The following is a 1,996-nucleotide window of genomic DNA, read 5'->3' as shown; positions in this document are numbered from 1 at the left end:
GATAGAAGCAATTAACTGATGCAGGACACACCCAAGAGGATGGTTGTCCACAAGAGCATAAATACAGGAGGTGGGGGTCATTGGGAGAATCTTAGCAACTGCACACTACACAAGTTTCATATAAGGACGGTTGGCTCTAAGCACAACTAGATTCTAGAGAGGTCCCTCTGCTTTCCAGCATAGTGCCAATCCATTGCACCACCATTCTCTCAGCACATTTCCTGGTAAGAAACAGGTACCTGATAGAATTCCTCCAAACCCCACCATTCTGCTCCTGGCCTTACAGACAAAAGCCCCTCTGGTTTCTCTAACACCAGTAGAATGCTTCCATTGATATTAGGCCTGTCACAGCCATTCCATGTACAGCTTCAACAAATATCCCCAGGAGCTTCTGATTTTGTTTAACTAAGGAGGGCTCACTTCACCATAGAATGTATTTTATTTAGATCTCTTTGTCTCTGGAACTCTTAAAGTCTTAATACAATGTGATTTTGGCTTCTCTGTTTTCACTAGTGGATAAAGTGGGTGTAATGGTTAAGATTGTGTGTCAACTTTGCTGGGCCATGATTCTCAGTGTTTTGACAGCCCTGTGATATTGTAGTCACTTCCCTGTTGAGATTTGATATGTGTTCACCCCCATTATGGGATCTGCTGTGAGTAGCCAATCTGTTGAAGGAGATTTTTCTTGGGTGTGTGGCCTGCATCAGGTGTGGGCAGACTTTCTGATAGGGCTCAGAGGCTATTGGTTATTCTGGATCCTGCAGCTGACTCCTGTTTGCATGACCTTTGGACTTGAGCTGGCAGCTTAACTGTGGTCTTGCCTGCTGATCTTGGGATTTGTCAATCTTCACAGCCTATGACCAAGAGCCCTGCTCCCTGACCTGCTGACCTTTGCTTAACCAGCCCCTGCAGCTACAGCAATCAAGAAAAGCCTCTATCCTGACTCATGGACTTGAGACATTACAAGCTCTACAACTGCATAAGCCACTTCATCGATATATATATATACTGTACTAGTTTTGCTTCTCTAGAGAAACCAGCTTAAGACAGTAGGGTATATGAAAATGACAGTCTAGTGCAAGGTTCTGCATCCTACTCATGCAGCCCTCCTGGCTCAGGGATCTCTTTGCTGATGATCTTGGAGATTGGTTTGTCACTAACTGATATGAAGAAAACTGGGATAATATATACCATATTAAATTGGATATGGAAGAACGAATGCTATTTACATGTGTACACAGAATGGCAGATGGTAACTCATAGGAGGCCAGATGTTCAAATGACAAGTCTTTAGAGGAAGAGGGAGGGTCTCAGTGTGGAGACATTTGATAATTCTTTGGCTGTAGCAAAAATGTAATATTAAAACTGAAGTCATCTCATAGTGGGAAGAGGTTGTCAGATAATAGGGTTACTGCCACAACTGTGTTTAGAGTACATGGTATATGATAACCAAAGATCATTGTGATGCTTTGATAAAATGGGCTTTTTCCAAGTCCTTCTCTCATGATGAGTATCCTGGAAGGTAACAGAAAGATCATGACCTTCTCACATTTCCTTTTCAGGTATTCAATTTACTTTTTATCCTTTGGTTGTTTGTAGAACTTATTAAAACTCACCCTTTATTCTATAATTCTTAATCTTGTACAAAGTATTAGGTGGCGGAAATATACATTCCCTTGAGTGTACATAATAGTAAAAGCAAGCCATATATTTCTTCTGTCACAAGCTCACAGAGATCTCTGTAGAAGGCCTAGTGATTTAGGGAGGAAAGAAAATACTGGATGCGTGGATGACAAAACACCTTTACATTTTTGTGTAAGAAAGTAGATAATTTATTCAACATTATACAAAGTGGAGATGTACCAAATATCTGCCCACATTGTGCTAGATTTTGAGTATAGAGATTAATGATATTCAGTCCCTGCCCTTAGACTGCTCCAGGTCTCGTTGTGTAAACATTAATTCCAAGGTTATCCATCAAATATCCAGATTAAAA

Source organism: Elephas maximus, chromosome 3, assembly GCF_024166365.1.
Source record: "Elephas maximus indicus isolate mEleMax1 chromosome 3, mEleMax1 primary haplotype, whole genome shotgun sequence".
Classification (NCBI taxonomy): Eukaryota; Metazoa; Chordata; class Mammalia; order Proboscidea; family Elephantidae; genus Elephas; species Elephas maximus.
This window is presented reverse-complemented; position numbering follows the sequence as displayed.